The sequence below is a fragment of the Colossoma macropomum genome, unplaced genomic scaffold (genome assembly GCF_904425465.1).
Source record: "Colossoma macropomum unplaced genomic scaffold, Colossoma_macropomum, whole genome shotgun sequence".
Lineage (NCBI taxonomy): Eukaryota > Metazoa > Chordata > Actinopteri > Characiformes > Serrasalmidae > Colossoma > Colossoma macropomum.
Window position 1 is genome coordinate 10,815,589 of NW_023494797.1, and position 19,428 is coordinate 10,835,016.

The window sequence follows — 19,428 nt, forward strand, 5'->3', positions numbered from 1 at the left end:
TCAGTTTATTATTTCAAATTGTTTTGTTTTGTATATTTCTGTTGTAAAATGTCAAAAAATGAATTCCCAATTTTAAGGTTTTTTATAAATTTACATTTTATGTAAAACTTAAAAATTGCTAACAATATTGGTAACTATAATTAGTATTCCTATTTGAGTAAAGAGAGATAGGACTGAGAGATATGAAGTACAGACATAGTGAGTTCTGGTGCAATTCTCTACTGCTAATCAATGGGTCATTGGGTACATTGATTCGTGTCTGTGAATGTACTCAAAGGTGTATATGGACTGTGTTGCGGAATCTTGCATCACATTCTCTTCCAATTTTCTCTAATCTTCCCAGTTTGTGCTTATAGAGATGTATTTGAAAGCTTAGGCCCATTGCGTCCAGTGTGTTGCAGCCCACTCCATAACCATTTTAGATAAGGCTACAAGCTAATAGATATTTCCCAAATCCAATGAGAGTGTTTAGGAGAATGAATGGCATTACAGTCCTTCCATTTTATTTGAGATACTCCTGGGGAAAGACGGAGCAGGTGAAATATTTTGTGGCAGAACTATATTTGGATTAGAATATTAGTATTGTTTCCCTACTTTTTAACTTGTTAACCCGTCACCTAGCTATCGACCTAACATCTGAGTCATATGTGCCCTTGGATGCAATTAAAGACCACTCTTCTCATTTGAACAGTCTGATCGGTGCACTTCTATGGAAGAATTTGATTACCAACTCTAACAGATCCCTTCATGATAAAGGATTGTGTCATATTTGAGGAGACGGAATGGGACCGAATTGCATATGCCTCTCAGCCCCACATAATTGTCAATTTCTTGATGAGAGCAATGCTTATTTGTGCGGAGCAGCAATCACCTGCTCTCTATATTAAAAACCTCGGCATAGTAGATCACTTCAGTGAGGCGCTAAAGTGAATGGCTAAGAGAATACTGTGATAGAATTTTTCATCTGCCTCTGCCTCTCTTCTTCTTCCTTTAGAATATGTAGGTTTTGCTGTTGATAACAAAAGCATAGTGTAATTCGATTCTAATTACTTCTTGTTCATAGATCTTGGAAGCAGGCAGAGATATTCTGTCAGCTGTAGGTTCTAAACTTTTAACTATGTTTGGCTTTGTAAGCAGAAGAGGAGATATTTTATTCTAATTTGAATTTTGTCAGTGCTTGACATCAAAACAATCAGAAAAAAAGTGCAGATTTGAAGCTTTCATACAGAGTGTAAATCATCAAAGATATGTAGGAGGAAAAAGGGGCAGCATCTGATGAAAAGAACACCTTGCCAGCTGCTAAGAACACCTACTCAAAATTATTGTGATAAAATATATAATTACATAAGTGAATAATATAGCAAAATAAAAGTGATAATTGCAGTCCAACCAATATATCAGTTGGCTAAGAATATTGGCTGATATTATTGGGTTTTTATTGTGCCAATAATTATCAACATGTATGGTCATGGAATTAGGTTGCACGGTAGGGTGAAATCTACGTGTACTGCTATGAAGCACCCTATCTTAATCTATACAGCAGTTATACATACTAAATTGATTTGAACATAAAAACACAATCATTATTAAAATAACAAAAGTATGTAAAATGAAACAAAACCTAACCATAACACACAAAAAAGTTTTTTTTTTTTTTCGTATGGAGAGAACTAATTAAAAAAAAACAGAAAAATAAGAAAACAAAACCACCAGGAGAATTCTGTGTTGGTTCGGTGTGGCATCACCACTGTGCTACAATATTTGTATGATTTAAAACTGAGTTTCTGCTAAAAAATAATTAATCATATTTTACTGTTTCTAATTGACAACTGACAATCACATTTGTTAACAAAGCACTATGTAAATTAAACTAGGAATGCACATATATGGGAATTGTAGGCCGATACAGATATCAAGTATTTTTTATGTGCATATCCGCTGATGCTGATACATAAACAACTGAGACTAAATCTGCTTAGCATTGCATAAACATCACGTTCTTTTCAATTACCATAAATACATCAAAGCTGAGTTTCAAATATCAGTTGCATTTAAACATCTGTCTGATTCCAGTCATTTTTAAGCAATTATCTGCCAATACTGATATGATTCTGATGTCTGATGTGGATCTCTAATTTAAACTATTGGACTATAAATTTAAAATGCATAATATAAAAAGATGTTGCACCATATTATCAAGTATTTTTAGCCCTTTAAATCAATATCAGTCACAAAATAGTTCCATGTCGATGGGCCCTAGTAATGACCCTAGAATAAGATCTTAGCATTAAGCATATTTCACAGTAAGCTTTTTGCATTTCCTTTTGATGTTTGTCTGCGAAGGAGACTACAAGCAGGCCAATTTAATATCACATAAATATTCAGAAGCAAATGCCACCCCACCTTGGCAGAACAGTTCAAGTGCTGTGGCTGAACTTCTGACCTCTTTTAAAGCTTTTGACCATATATTTTATTTGCAGTCCAATAAGCAGGCAGTTTAAAGTAAAGCGTGTATATATATACATCTCCACGCCTGCGGCCCTCCAACCTCTCCCCTCACACCTACAGGGAAACCTGATCTGCCTTTTTCCTTTTTTTTTAAACAGGGAACCAGATTGTGAGCGCATCAGGTGACAATTAAGACGTAACAAAATAAATTGTTTGCTGTCACTTTTGTTTACCCCTGCCGTCTCACAGCTCTCCCACTGCCCCACAACAAAGCAGTGGCACCAAATGCGCTTCCCAAAAGTAGCCCAAAGGTACAGGAAACACTAAACACATGCGTACACACACACACACACACACATTTCTACCAGCCTTGAACTCTAAACAAAAACTGGGATATGTGTTTATAGGTGGGGGCTATGTGTAAAAAGTTGCCTGACTTGTTTTCCTTCTTTTCAAAAGAGACCATGACTTTGCTCACCCCTCTTATCATTTCTCATTTCAAACAGTCCAAAAATGGCATGCGCACACTAAATAATTCATTGGCTCCTAACATTAAACAACTGTTAACACGCTCAAATAATTAGTTATGCTTGCTTGACATGTTTGCATCTTTAATAATTAATGCATTTGTCTTAATTACCAACAACAGTATTTTGGCCTTGTTATTCCTTTTCCACACAAAAAAGGGAAAAAGGCAATTATGCCATAAATATTAATTAGATACCCTTATTAAGATCTAGACAAAGGGGCAGAGGGAGTCTTAACTGCGTATTTTCTTTGGGTTTAAACAGAGTTATAAATCTTCTTTCTTTTCCAGGACAGGTATCCACAGAGAGACATCTTTATTGGTGGCTTTGAATAAAATATCGTCACACTTTAATATCTGCCTGGGCATGATCACCATTTGGAGAAACATTAATGCTGTCAATGGTCTGTGATGATTAATGTAATAATTATGATCGTTATTAAGCAGAATTATAAATGCAATCGCATTAATCATGGATCTTCCACTTTCTGCAGCCGAGAATGTATTCTCTCTCAACTCGACTTCTCCACAGAGACAAAGAACACAAAAAAGCGGCAGACAATAAGCAAACTACTTTCCAAGTGCTGTAATCAGGAACATAGAAAACTGCTGTGATGTAGAGGACATCAAACATTTTTGGAGGGATACATTCATCACTGGCATTCAAAATAGTCTAAAACTTGGCAAACACTCGCAGGCAAGTTGAACGGCAGCCACTTTGTGTTTCTCGGCTTGATGAGGAGGTCTCGGTAGATAGTGAAATATTTAAGATGTGGCGGTGAGTAGTTTTCGGCTATTTCAGAAAGCATTTTGGCTAACCAGCAATGCTCATCTTCTCTTAGACAACCCAAAGTACAGCTGTCAGTGAGAAAGTGGATGACTTTGGGAGGTCTTTGAGGCTACGAAAGCATGCCGTTTTCATTTTTCTGCCAGTAGATTAAAAGGCAAATGAATGACACTCTTCAACACCCCAAATCAGCCCCCGCCATTAATATTTCACACTGATGGCAGCTGTTTATCACAACAGGGCAGAAATTAAAGAGGGAGAGGAAGGGAGGGCGGAGGAAAGCGAAGAGGGGGAACCAGGATGTTATGGCCTAAGGTAGTCATGAAATATGCTAACGCTCAAAACCTCAAAACAGCTCCAAGAACCACGGAATCCTGCACTCTCTGGGAAGCTATGCTGGAAAATGAGGAGATTTTAAGTAGGAAAGCTAATATACGTTTGCTTTTCTATAAAATGGCACCTACATGACAACCATTCATGTTCAGTAAATGCATGATGTTTCCAAAATCAGTGATTCATTTTGTTAATGTCATTGTTTTACGTTTTGGTTGAGGCTTGATTAAGGTGTAAGATCTTGAAATGCCCAATGGAGAATTATGGAATCTAATCAGATTTTTTTTTTTCCCATGCTATCTAGGTAGGTACAGCCAAGCAAGCTCTCCCTTGGCTTAGGCATTCAGAATCTGGATTGAAGGCATTAAACACTAGAATAACCAATAAACTTACCAACAAGTGACAGAGGAATTTAATCACTTTTTGATTTCCACTGGCTGGGACAAATTCCATTAAAGAAAAAACCTCACTCAAGGCTTTCAGAAAATCCTAGATACATCACTGACTGTGAACAGGAACCGTAACTTCACCAAGTTTCGGTAAGCTTCAAATAAAACTGTGTAATTTTTTGGGTCATTTACAAGCTTCAGATGTCCATGTTTAATCTAGGATGGCCAATGTTCATGTGCATCAGTGAAAGCTTGTGCATAGTATAGGAAATCACATGTGGGTTAGCAGAAATTAGGGCCTCTTTTCCACTCCAGGGCTGAACGGTTCTGAGGGTGACCAATTCATTGGCATTTCCAAACGGACATGGTACATGGAACACTTTTTTTTTGGCACGGTTAGCTAACTGGCTGTGAGACGATGTGATGCTATTCGCTGTTTGGTTCCACATTTATGCCAGTTTTGTGCTATGGCGTCCTGCTGCGTTATTTCAAGCCCGAAAACAATCAAGTGAGTTCAGTTCACTCACTTGGTCCCCAAATAAATGAAAGCACTGCACAATTTTAAAACCACCATTCAATAAATGCCAAAGATTCAATCTAACATCAATTTCTAATTGTTGAACGGTGTGGCTAACCAGGAGAGAATAGCTGGTTAGTATTAGCTTAGCTTCCATGCATCCAGCTCTGCTCACCACAGAAGCAGTTTGACTTTGACTAACAGAAACTTTATCACAAGTATAGATGGTAAAACGTATAACAGCAAGAGCAAAGTCAACTGATTGGCGTTGGGGTGACAGAATGCAGAAATCAAACCTGTTTTGTTGGAGTGAAAGAAAGCCAAAACCTACAGTCACGGTTCCATTAAAATGGTGCTTTAAAACACCCGTTTAGAGGATAAAGACTCATATTTGAGTTCATAAATTCGAACGTCTTGTGTTGAAGTGATAGAGAGATAAAGAAAAGAATTATTCTGTGGTGCTTTGAGCTATGTCCTGCTGGGCTACACTAATGCTAACGTTGTTAGCCAGCTACAGGTGTAACCCACCACAGTACAGGCACAGCCTCAGTAACTGATTTAAACAACACTCGTTTAGAGGACAAAGAATTTGAGAGCATGTTGAGAGACCGGATCGGGAGCGACAGACGGAATCAAATGCATGTTGTGGTGGGTGCTGTGAGTGTAGCTATTAGCCTGTTAGCAGTTAGCCAGTCTTTTGTGTAGTTTTCTTTAGTATTTCCTGGTTCTTATTTAGTGGCACAACAGGTAGAAAAAGAAACCATAACCAGTCTCACAAATCTGCGTCAGAGCAGAACAGCACAGCCCTGAGAACCATTCAACTAGAGAGTGGAAATGAGGCATCGCATTATCATAAAGGTGTTTTGATAAGAGTTTTTTGATATTTGTTGAGTTGTGACACTTTCCTGGGTGAAATGACGTTGACTTTATAGCTTAGTGTATATTACAGTGACATAATACTGATGATGTGATGGCTAAAATCACATTGACGCCATGAAATTTTGGAACAACATATTTTTCCCTTAAAATGATACATTCTCTCAGTTTAAACTTTTGATCTGTGATTTGTGTTCTTTTCTGAATAAAATATTAGATGTTGGCACCTCCACATCATTGCATTCAGTTTTTATTCACAATTTGTTTAGTGTCCCAACTTTTTTGGAATCCGGTTTGTAGCAAGTTATGTCAAATTAAGTTTTTTCACTGTGACATATGCTGAGCTACAAAGTCTATGTCACTAAACCCCAGAAAGTGTAATGATATGATGTCAGAAAAAATATTGTCAACTTGACATAAACGTTGGCAACCTTTATGAAAAATGAGGCCTACTCTAATAAATATTTAGAAATTTTTATGTAGGTCTATGTCAGTTGCCATTTTGAGCTTGTGTAGGTGTTATGTAGCCTTATGAACACTGACCTGCAATAAAGCGTTACCAAGAGATCTTCATTATGTCACCAATGAAAGGATAAACAATGGCATCAGGATTATAATGCAAATCAGAACTAAATGAAAAATGATTTGGCTGGAAACGAGTGAAGCTTAAGGTCAGGAATTAACTTCATTGCTCTTATCTGTGTATTGTGCATGATAATAGCCATGAAACATGTGGGCTATCAGTGACATCCTCAATTGGAAATGTCCATATTAGGCAATATGCAAATGCAGAGGATGGGGTATAAATTCCAGGATGCGACAGTGAGCCAACACAGGACGATGATTAAAACGAGAACACTGAAGACGAAGCAGTGGAAAATAGGAAGAGGAGAGAAAGGCGGTTAGGGCTGATATTATAATGAGTGAATATAGTAAGTGATAACCATCGACTGAACCGGAGCCAGTCAATGAGAGAAAAACAAGTGCATCCTTCCTCAGGACGTGTTAACGGTGCTCTGCAGCTCTGTAGATGAGCCAGCACCATCGATAGCTGTCAGTCTAAAATGACTCCCTCTGTTACTATGTGCTCACCGCAGCACATTCTAGAAATAGGATGCATTGACTTTTCAATCTCTAAATGTTCCAAATCACCCATCACCGCATGCTATTACCACATTGTTATAAAAGCTCAAAACACAGCCTGTGGCTATATCAGGAAGGCACAGGTTTCATGGGCTGCAAGATGGGGCAAAACAGATAAGCAATCGGTGATAAATAAACGTAAATAAAACGCAAGATGTTTGATGGAAGTTAACCACACGCGTGCCACGTGTCAGGTTCGGAAATGTCACAAAACCAGATTTATGGCCTGCTTTCGAAGGACATTATTTGAGCTTGACAGTCTTAATCATTCACGCTTTCCCCTTCGTCTCCCTTCTCTTTTCCCGCTGCCCGTCATGGATTATTGAAATAGAAAAATAACAAGTGGGGGAAAAGGGCCCAGGAGCGGTATCAAAATGTCAGGTTTGTACTTACAGCTGTATGCAGCGAGACAGGGTCAAGGGCTTCAATTATTTGTATACGGTGCAGCCGGGCTCTACAAGAAAGGTTATGTCACCCCATAGCTATTTACCCCCCGATTTGAATGGGACTGATATTCAACCGCAGGCCCAGTGGCACTGATACGGAACAGATCTAGCATTTGAGTGGAATGGAAAGAGCAGCAGGGAGAGGAGAGATTGACAGAGAGCGAGAGGGGAGAGGGGAGGTAGGGGGAGGTGGGGGGCTTGGTGAGAGTATCACCCGGCTTTGTGTCACCGTTCTCATATGTGAACAAGATGATAGCGCGGTAATGTGCAGCTGATCCGTGCAAGATTGCGCCATGTTTGAGATCCTTTGGGATGCAGGCGTGGTGATTCAGCCCGAGCATGCCTGTCACTGAGGGGACAGGTTTGAATCTAGGAGTTACTGTAGCCCTCATGGTCAAGCTCATAGACTGTTCCATATCTCACCTTTCTAGACAACGCTGGGCCTGCATTCTTAAAAATAAAGGTGCCAAAATGGGGTTCCTTGGTACCGAAGAATCTGTTTACAAATGCTTTTCTCCCAAGAACCATTTTGTAAATCAGTGCGAAAGTGTGAAAAAGCTTTTTAAAAGTTTAAAGAACCTTCAAGTTATGCAAAGGTTCTACACCAGTTAAAGGTTCTTCTAGAGCAGTGTTGAACAGGTGGGGAAACTTCAGGGCCCTTTAGGCCTTCAGGAAGGCCTAAGGATTTCTGGAAAGGAAAAAAAAATCTGCAATTTTTAGTTCATAAACGATATTGTTTTGCCTTCTATAAACTGGTATTAGAGTAATATTTTTATGTCATTACTAGGGTTTGGTTGGAAACAAAAGATCTTGAAACAACCAGTGAAAAACTGTCCACTAGAATTTTTTTTTTCTCTGTGGGTGCCTAGGAAGATACAGCCAAGCTCTCTCTTTGGTTAGGCCTTCAGGAGCTGGACTGAAGGCCTTAAAACGTAGATGAATTAACAAACTTCAACAAACAAATCATGCTTAGATTCCCAAATTGGTGCCAATTTTGTGAGAAGAAAAACATCGCTCTAGGCTTTCTCGAAGTTCTAGATACACTACTGCCTGCGAATATGAGCCGTAGCCTAACCAAGTTTCAGTGAGATTCAAATTAAAACATCGAACGTCTTTTTACAAGCTTCAGATGTCTGTGCTTAATTTAGAATTGTCATATTCATGTGTATCAGTGTTAGCTTGTGCTAACATACTATTAGAAATCATATAGGGGGCTAACATAAATTACAGCAAAGGTGCTTTTTCTTGTTTTTTGATTAAGTTTTGATATGTATGACCAGAACTGAAGCTCTCATAGTCACAGTTTACTGCTGCATTTAAGAACCTTGATTTTTATGAGTAATAACAGCCTTGTTTTGACAGTGAAGTGAAGAAAAGGGAAGTGCTTTGAAGTAATATTTCTTATGTCCTAAGCCTCTTTTTATTTCCCAAGTCAAGCTAAATGAGCCTGGTGGCTTGATGGAGAATCTGATTTAAATGGGAAAACTGTGATGAGGAATTTATCACCCCACGACAATCACGATGATCAATTAGATTTAATGCTGACCCAAGTCTGAAATGATTGCACGGGAACGGGTGACGTTAATGGTTCCCCTTGGCTGCCATCTTACCTCATGAAAGTTGCTCTGCCCTGGATGAGCACCCGGCCCACCCTTCAATAGTCCCCCTTAAAAATCTCAGGGTTATTGAGAGTGATATGAAATTTCTAAATGTCATTAATTGACACCTTTTCCCCCTGAGCTGTCAGCCGGCAGACAGAAAGGTCACAGCTCTGAGGTGAAATATTTATATATATATTTCCCAGTCATGTGAATTATGGCTGTCATTAACAAGAGGGAATGGATGGCGAGGCTGACTGAAAGCCTCCATCGATCCAGCCTCTTGCACAGGGACAGCAGTCGGCCAGGCTGGGACAGGGTCACCAAAATACCCCTACAGAGGTGAAGGGTGCTTAGTGAAAGAGAGGAGAGTGCTGGGCATTCTCTGAGGTAAGCTTTCATTTTGAAAAGTAGCCCCATTACACGTAAGGGGTTACGGAGGAATGTAGTTAATCATAATCGCAAAGTGGTCATCGCTGGGTTGCATTACTATCATGCATGTGTTGTGCCGTCTTTAATGGCAGCAAACAAAGACATTACTATGTTCAATAATGTTCAAATGCTACAGACTATAAATAAAGGAAGTAATGTCTAAGGGTGTCATGATTACAGTACAGTACCGAATAAGAAAAAAAGGGTGTCATGATCTCAATACAGTACTGAAGAAGAAAAAAGAAAAACAGAAGAGAAAAGTTTGAAACAAAGTATCAGTTCAACTTGAATTAAAAATTGAAACGGTAATTCAGTTGTAGTTAAAACTTAGGGTCTGACTTTTTTCTGAAATTTTGAATACATTGTAATTGTGCTTTTGCTTACAGGTTGGTGTTGATAATTCATATTGATACGTAAATCCATGCTATGTAAAAGTTTATGTGAGGCAGTTCAGGTTTTTGCATCACTTCTAGCTCAATCCAGCAGTCTTGGAAAAAGACTTGGATCTTATGACTAGTGACTGGGTAATGAGGTTCTTAAGCATCATTTTGGGTTTCCTAAAATTAAACAAATCTCTTCTAATGCATGCTTAATTAATAAGTAAATGTTACAAGCCCATTGTTTTAGCTCTTTTGAGGGATAAACAATCGCAGACAATAGTGGGTGCATATGTGAGTGATAAACAACGTCAGCGTTGTTTTTGCCTCCGTTTCTGTCACTATGCACGTCCAATCAGGAGTGGTAGATAAAAGTGCATGCATGCTATGGCGCGAGGTTGCACAGTGTGCTACTTTTTAGTTAACTTTTCCACATTTTATATTATGTCAAGTAGTTTGAAGAAAATTTTCCAATGTTTGTCACATGCATGTACTTAATATGTGGGCAAGGTGCTGGATCCACTAAACTAGATTCAATCTGGGAGATGCCGGTTTGTTTCAGCTCTAATTAAGCCAGAGTGTGTACTTTTTAAAAAGTATTCAATATTATTTGTAGAAATATGGTAGGAAGTGTACATTTTCTTATTTTTCCTGATCAATTTGAATTAGCTATTAATCCTTTTTCTATTCTTGCATACTAAAGAATGTGATTAGGTTGGGTGTTGTTCCAAAAGTAGAATGATGCTTAGAATCTACAGATGTCCAGAAAAGGCCCTGGTTCCACCACTAGCATTGACCAAGTATATACTCCTGTAGCCAGTAGTCACTGTGGTCTTGTCGTGATAATTATGTTATAAGCATGCTTGGGCATTCTCAGTGGACTAGAACTGAAAAACAGTTTTAGTAACATTGTGGCTACGCTGGCTGACCCCACCTTCTCATGGTCTCTTTGTTGTGTGACAGCACTGGGGCGAGTGGCGCTTCATTTTGAAGTGAACAGCATACTACATAGCCACATGGCATTTAACTTGAGAAATGGTTTTCTGCTTCAGCCGTCACCATTTGTGTGTTCATCATCAGGGAGGTGGGGAGGAGGGGCTGGGAGAGGAGAGGAAATGGCTTGTTTTTTGTCGGCTTCCTGGTGCTATTAGACATCAGCGTGCAGCAGGCGCATGCGTTTTGTTGGTATGCGTGTAGCGTGTTGCAAGGCATGTTACTACTGCCGCATCATGTCAGGAGAAGAGTGCGAGAGAGGAGGGATAGCAGAGATCTTTATCTAGGGAGGAGATAAATGTTTAAATAAGCAGGGTGATAATTGAAGGGTCTGCTTATGACATCCACTTACTAAACAGGGTTCTCATTCAAATTCAGCTCATAAAGCAGCCAAGGAGAGGCTAGCCCCCTCTGCTATCAAGCAAATCCAGCATCTAATCTTGTACAGTATGTAGAACTACAAGATAGCATGAATTCATTGTACATTCAGCTATTATCAACTGTTTCTGCTGCTCCTACTTGACTTTTCATCGAGCAAACCTGAAGGTAGAGCTTTCAAAACACCCATAACTCCGCTTTGGTATGGTTTACAACACTAATTATGCCATTTTTTAAAGTGAAATATGATTATGCTCTGACAAAGAGCAGCTACTTTCTACCGAACCTCCAAATTATGGTATTACGAGATGTCTGGACATATAGAGCTGATGATGTCCCGTAGGCAGATAGCTAATGGGTTCATGATGTGGAGAAATAACTAATTAAAGGCCGAGATTAGACATACAGAGGGGAGGTCACCAACAGAGTCAGTCATCTTTTTTCCCTCTTTCAAAGCCTCGCCAAATGGAGGGGAACCAATCTAAACAACAGTTTCTATAAAACCCTAAATCTCATTAGGGCCAGGCAGAAGGAGGAAGAAAATGTTTGACAAGGGAAAATATTGAATCACTTCCTGTACAGCAACACAGCAACTTTCATGTGGTACAGGGCCTAATTAAGGGGAACATTTTTGGAGGGTTAGCAGCAGCATTAAAATGCCCAGACACACCATAAGTCATAGGACAGGATCTGAGACATTAAGGCAGTAAAGCGGCCTCCGCAGTCCGCCCACCGCTGGGACAACAGCAGAACGTAGTCGACATCACTCTACATCCCACATGACAGAAATACGGCCAAAGAACATGCACCCCATCACTGAGATTTAGGAGTCTTGTTTAGTGGTGTCAGCTCTCGAGTCTCCTCCAAGCCGACATGTTTTCAATGAGTTTTAACACATGCGATCCACCGCATTCAAACAGCTCTTTCTTTGATTATACATTGTGCATTTGTTAGCTCACTGTTCAGCTTGGTAACTTTACTGAAAATATTTTTTAAACACATTTCTGCTAATTAAATAATCTGCTGTTGATATAAATAGAGCATTATGTATGCGAGTATGTATCCAATGTTGATTTAAGGTAGCTTTGTGTGCTGTCAGATAAACTGAGTGTGGTGATAAGATGCTGTGATGTAACATATGATATAATTCAAAGAAGTGTAGTAGTCTTAGGATGCATTTAACTTGTAGTAGACATCCACTTGAACCAAATCCAAGTCCGAGTCCAAATGTCCCTGAATCCTTAATGCTATTAGGTTTGCACTCCATTTAAAAAATAAAAGAATTAATTAAATAAATATTTTTTTCATGGATGTCCTGATCCAGATTAGCCCTTCAATCCATTTCAGCTATAAGTTGCTTTAAAAATGCAGTGAAATCACTTTTTAATATGAATTGAACCAATATCCTTTGGATGTTTTTTCATACATTGCTAAGTTGAAATAACTGTTTTATGGTGCTGTAAATACACTTTAATTTGATTGTTTTTATTCATTCGCATTCTCTTGGTTTCTGATGTGCCATGTCTACTATCACTGGTTTTAAACCAGATGTGCCATGGATAGTAAAGCAAAATGTTTCTGCAGTGTATCATTTTCAACTGATTGTGACGTGTGAATGAAAAATGTGATGGTAGTGTATTTTTTTAACCATGGTTCTGGTGGCAATCTGTTCATGGTAATTTGCAGTCTTGTGGCATACTATCACATATTATATGCCAGTGGCCAACTCTGTGTTAATGCCAATGATTTTGGAATAGAATGTCCCACAAGCTCATATAGGTGTGATGGTCCAGTGTCCACATACTTTTGGCCATATAGTGTATGTGCAATTTGAGCAATGTAGAAATTTTTTTTGTTTTTGTTTTGAAAGTTAATAAAATTAGCCTTATTCACCGTCACCGCACACTGTCTTAAAGAACCTGTTTTAATGGAGTCAGTAATAATATAAATCTTGTAGGGCCTTGAGAGCAGATAATGTTTCGTAATTTATATTATTTATTTATTCACATGTACATATAGAATGGCTAGTGTTCATCTAATGTTTACATTTAAGGCTTGTGGTCTGAGCCCCCTCCCTCCAAAGCCCCTAGCAGTCAATGGCCCCTGGGCATTGGCCCCAATGGCCCAGTCAGTAATCCATCCCTGAATACAATATATACAAGACTTTGATTATTTGACTAATAGATCACTTGCATACATATTTCTGTACTGAAACATAAACATACAGAAGTGCTCTCGGGCCTAACATTGTCCACTACAGTTTAACGTTATACTGGTTACTTGATGTAAAGATTTTACTTAATGTAAAGGTGTAAAGACAGAAGACGTGTCCTGTAATAATACTACTGCTCTAGGAAAAGTGCCGTTCGTGAACAACAATGTGTTTTGCGCCAAACTGTGCCTCGTCAATGACTAACAGTATCTCCAATCACCTGCCAATGTGTGATGAACAGCATCATCAAACCTTCGAAACCAGATCTCCCTGATCACCAGAACATCCATTTGCAGGTGATGAATGGGACTGAGCATGTCGTTAGGTTACTGGGTTTAGCCCGCTTCACTCTTCTACCTGATGAGGTTGTTTGGGCCGGGGCAAATAGCTCACCGCAAAATTAGTCGAGTAATTCCTGAACCAGCCCCGGCTGTGAATGCGCTAATCAATTGAAGTGCTCTTGTTACAGAGAGAAGAGTCGGCCTGCTTGACCACTGATGAGGAAAAGGCCTAGCGTATGCGTGATGGGGTGGCTGAGCATGGACGTAAACGGTGAAGGGGGTTTAGTGGGCTGGGTTTTCAGCAAGTGACAGTTTTAACTCTTTTCAAACGTAAGGGGTGATTAATGAGGGGCTTTTATGGCGAGCGGGTGCAGGGGTTTGGGCGAGTCACGGACCTGAGAGTATTGACATCTCCATTATTTACTGAGTGATTGGAGCAGCCGAAGGGGCCCTGATTAGAAAACAATAAATGCTGTTATTGGTGATCCGGCCCTAAGCAGGACACTGCAAATGCATGTCCGAGCTTTTCTAATTACTGTGGCCAACTGCACACTGGACAGTGATAAACCAAGAGCAATAGAGCAGTCCCATGGGGGGTGAGGGGGTATGTGTGCGTGCATGTGTGACAGTCAGGGCCTTGTGAAGTGTGAATAAAGATGCAGCGTGAGATTGTGAAACATACAGAATGCTCCTGATATCAGATTGATCTGATACGTTCATTTTCTTCTCAGTCATTTGAAAAGTTGCGACCAAATATCAGCCGTCTTTGTTGCAACGTCAATATGGATGTTACCATCACCGCGGCATTGTTTCTTTGTCTCCGTCATTACAGTGCAATTACCAAACAATTGGAATCAGAAGTGCTTGAACATGTACAGTATTTCTCTCATGAAGTATCCATTGAAAATCTTTCCATTTAATACATTCAGCGTCCCTATGAGCCACACGCTCAAGTAGGCTGGTAGATTTTCTCATGTCTGTATAGGAGCTGTGGAATAACTCGAGAGCAAACAGAAACACATTCACACGTTTCTCCCGCTGACATTTGGAGCCCGAGAAAAAAAAGCCCACGGTGTTTAATGAGAATAAACCTTCCAATGCGATGAAATATTAAAGTCTAATTTTAAACATTATGATTGCTGCCTCTCTGTCTGAATACAATGAAACATTTTGGCACTTACGAGAGGCAATTTTTTCCATATTATAGCTAAACGGGTTACATTATTTACATGTACTTTTTATATGAAACTTTTTATAAGGCCGTCAGGTTTAATTTATTGTTTTTTGAGACAATTAAGCTTTTCCTTTTTATTTTTTCCAAATCATCACTATCAGTGTTTGGTTTATAAATTCCAATATGTAGAAGCTATATGGTTTAGTTTGGTCTTGGATTTAATTATTTTGCAACCTTATTTTGTTTCGTTTTATTGAGACGCCTTGATTAACGTGTGCATATTGACACTAGACTGGGGGGTTGCGACTCATTGCTGGATTTGTATTAGGTAATTGAACAATTAATTCTATGAAATGTTCATCTTTGTCATTTATTAAGCACATTTGTGCAGCACACTTTCCAAATATGAAACACCGAATGATATTGCAGTAAGCATTGTGACCAATTTGCATAACTGATTCAAATTTGATATTTGCAAATGATTTAAAAACTGGAACAAAAGTAGAATAAATAGTGGTTTTCATTAGAAGGCAACAGTAGTCAGTATAGATTGTTAGATGGTCTAAACCTTGGTGAAAATGTAGTTTCCAAAGTTGAGAACAGTCATGTGAGCAACAGGGCCCATATCATAGAAGAGCTTTTTTTTTTATTATTTTGGTAAATAAACAAGTTTGATGTTTGTAATCTGTAAACATTTTGAAAGTTTCAAAATATATCAATAACTCATGGGATAATATAGTCCATATATGAACACTAAACCACAAAAGCAGCCTGTTCTAAATTGTTTGATGTCATCTGCATGCCTATATATTTATATATATATTTATACAACAGTTAGTTCTGGCCACGCAAGCTGATTGGTTGAGAAGCATTCTAATCGTGCTGTTATTTCGCCATAACATCACAGTTTTTTCACAAACACTGTATCACTCCGCTGAGACGCCGTTGCTAAGCAATGACTTTGACAGCTGCAGGAGACGCTCAAGCCATTTGAATATTTTTACATCTACCACAAACAGACAAAAGAACACTTTTAAGATCACATTTGACCGACAGCCGATTTGGTCAGACTCTGAAGATGAGACGACACTAAATTCCGAAACTGTCAATTGGTCTGTGTGGAGCTGGAGAACGAACTGCTGGCTGTGCAGTGAGTGAGCGGAGCTCGTTACTCTGACGTAGCAACAAGCTGCTTGTTAAGGAACTATAATTTGGCGGAAGGAATTGCTAACATTAAAACATATTAAATGCCACATTCATGGCCCAAATTATTTATTTCTTACTTTATTTATTGAACTGTTGTATAGAAGCAATAGAACACTCTAGGTCGTGTGTTATCGCGAATAACGCCATGGCTGTGATGGTCTACAGCAAGTCCACTGCGACCAAATCACAGTCATGATGTTATTACGCAATAGCACACTCCCTCTCATGTTCTATTGCTTATATATAGGGAGCTAAACTGCTGTGGATATGCAGATATATGTAACAATGTGTATATATATATATGTATATGTATATAGGTATTTAATTAATTTATTTATTTTAGGCATACATCACACATACATGCATTTATTTGAAATGTTACTTTATTCAAGTCTGTTTTATTCAAAACAGACTTGTTTGTAGTTGTCTTGTTTTGTTTTACTCTGTATTCAGCAGGAGATAAGCAGGGGGTTGCTGGCCCTGTTTTGTGTGGTAGGAATGCTTGAGAACACATGAATGTCACCGAATATCACAGGTGACATCACAGATGGTGAGACGCACAGCTTTCGCATCATCAACTGGTGACGCAGTGCTCCAAAGTGACGGGCAAGTCAGAACTCCTCCTCAGTCTATTCATCTGAAAACCCAATCCGGCCACTTAACTTTCAGCACATGGTGCTTCTGCTTGCACACAGTAGGCCTGGCTTGTGTTAACTTAATGCACAGTATAGAAAGAATGTAAAAGAATGCAACATGCAAATTAGCCCTTTAGTCAGTTTGGTCCATGTTTATTTTTTGCTGTGAGAATCTTGACCAATCACAGATTTGATGAGTATTTCTGTGGTTGTTTTGATGAGTCATGGTATGTTTTTTTATAACCCAACAAAGTTATTTTGTCCAGAATAATGCAGGTCCATCTTTAGTCATGATTCACTAATGCACTTGGTGTCTCTCAACCACTGACCACAGAAACTGACCACAGATGATGCACTAGAGGATGCACAAACTATGCAGCAACAGATGAGGTATTGTCACTGACCTTGTATCTACAAGATGGACCAAAAAGATAGGTGTGTCTAATAGAGTGGACAGTGAATGTACTCAGTGTTTAACTCCATCGGCACTACTGTTTGGTCCACTTGCACCAGCACAACACTTACTATGATATCAGTGTCACTGCAGGACTGATTATCCACTGCCCAAATAATATTTGCTCCTGTGGGGTGTCTTAACCATTGGTGAAAGGGGTAAAAGAAAGGCTAACAATTTTATGCTGAGAAATAGATGGATTACAACCTGTAATTGTAGAACTAAAAGTGCACCCATGTGGGCCTGATAAAATGAACAATGAGTGTAGATATAAGGTAGATGGACCTAATAAAGTGGCCAGCAAGTGTGTAATTTACTCACAATATAATTATTTTGTCCATATTGTACAGCCTTGAGTGCTGAATGGCAAACTGGAATCTTTATCCAGAGTGAGTGCAGTACCTTTGTCTAATCTTTTACAGTTACAGAGTAACATCATCCAAGTTCTAATTTGGGCAAATCTTGTATTTTTACTTAAATTGCCTGTATTTTTCTCTTCAAATATCTAACGGAGCAGCATTTTTGGGGTATGTGAGGGTATGTTTATGGGTGTGGGTGCATGCCTGTGCTTGTGTATATGAGTATGAGTGTGCATCTGACTGTTTGTATGTGGTTGCATGCACCCTGGTTGGGCAGTTCTCGTAGACAGGCATCATAGTACCTCTGAGCTCTTGACAGAGAGGAAGGCAGAAGATGGAGACTTTTCCACACAGGATTTATGTCAGGCCCAAGCCCTCCGAAATAGCAGTTCTCCACCCGCCCAGGATTTACGTGTCGCTTAATGGGAAGAGACAGGCCCGTCCTTGACAAGTACACCTGTCAGTGGGCCGTGAACGACAGGGCCAAACCGCATCCCATCCTGAGATCCCCGTCGTCAAAAAAACAGCAGGCAAATCAAACCTGAGCACTGAAAGCAGGCACTAATCAACTCCTGTACATCACTCTCATGTAGCTGAGCGAGGGAGAAAAAGAGAGCATGAGAGAGCTCAGATGCAGTAGAAGTTATTTCATCGTCACATACGTAGGCGTACATATATTTAGTAACTACTCTGTGTATGTGGAACGAAGAAAAATGTTAATTTGATTCTGGCAGTGGTAGAAATAGAAAGTGTCAATTAAAGAAAACAGTCAGAGTTCAATGCTATTCACATTGTTTTTCAAGTGCTGTGTATAATAAACTGTTAATATCACTATTGATTATTTTAGTAATAGAGTAATCTGACAGTTATTTTGATGATTAGTTGAGTAATCATTTTTAATACAGCTTTTTGTTTGAAGCCTTAAGAAAGTCCACACTGCAAATGTCAAGCGCTCATGTCAAGTCAAAATGTTAAGAAACCACAGATCTATCAGAAAATCACTGCTTTACTGGCAGAGCTTTGGTTTTGGGATACTGATTTAATAAACTGTGTAACGGATTATGTTTTATCCCTACGTTTAACATCAGCGGTTTTAATAACACAGCTAGTTAAAATAGCATTATACCACCCTGATGTTGGGCAGCTTGGTTGAATGTGCTAACTTGTATCTGCTAAGTCTACTTAGCTGACTAGCTAAGTATCCTTGTCATTCAGGGGCACAAAACAAAAGAGTATTCACCTCTAACGTCCATTTCTATCCAAATTTTTACTAGTTTGAGTTATAGAAATCCATGAGTTTCTTTTCAGCCATGGAGATGTAATAGCAAATCGACGTGATGCATCATAAATAGACAGGGCGTCTGTCAAAAACGGCACATCGCGTCTCGAGCTGCTGGTTGCAGCTGGTGTAGACAGCTTCATTGATTATAATGGACGTGTTTTGATTTTGTCGTTGTTGCCCACCCGCGTTTCTTGAGAGGACAAAGTGTCATATTACCATTATCAATAACTGTCATAACACATATCATAATGTTTGATGTCATGACAACTTATATCATGGAATTTTTGCCGTGTTCTCTGTTTAGCCATTATGACATCAAACATTACTCAACAGTAATGGTAACAGCTCATGATAGCATAAGACATCTGCAGTCACATGCTTATGGCATAGTTATGTCAATGTTATGAAGCAGGGTTCATATAAAGTGCTACCTTATTGATCAATGTTTATTGTCTCAAATTAAGCTCATGATGTTTCCATGCTCAATCATCACGCAAACTATTGCAGATTTATCGGAAATGTTATTTTTTTTCATTCATCAATTTTAAATTGAGTAAACAAAGTTAACTGAGGTTAATAGAG